Here is a 361-nt window from a genome sequence, read left to right on the forward strand (position 1 = left end):
CCACACCCCCCTACGATACACCCTCCCATCCTGGCACTTGCCCCTGTCACCGCAGAAACTGTAAAACCCCGCCCACACCTCCTCCCTCACCTCAATCCAAGGCCCTAAAGGAGCCTTCCACATCCATCAAAGTTTTACTTGCACATCCACTAATATCATTCATTGTATTCGTTGCTCCCGATGCGGTCTCCTCTACATTGGGGAGACTGGGCGCCTCCTAGCAGAGCGCTTTAGGGAACATCTCCGAGACACCCGCACCAATCAACCAAAACGCCCCGTGGCCCAACATTTCAACTCCTCTTCCCACTCTGCCAAGGATATGGAGGTGCTGGGCCTCCTCCACCCCCGCTCCCTCACCACC

Source organism: Chiloscyllium plagiosum, chromosome 50 (genome assembly GCF_004010195.1).
Source record: "Chiloscyllium plagiosum isolate BGI_BamShark_2017 chromosome 50, ASM401019v2, whole genome shotgun sequence".
NCBI lineage: Eukaryota > Metazoa > Chordata > Chondrichthyes > Orectolobiformes > Hemiscylliidae > Chiloscyllium > Chiloscyllium plagiosum.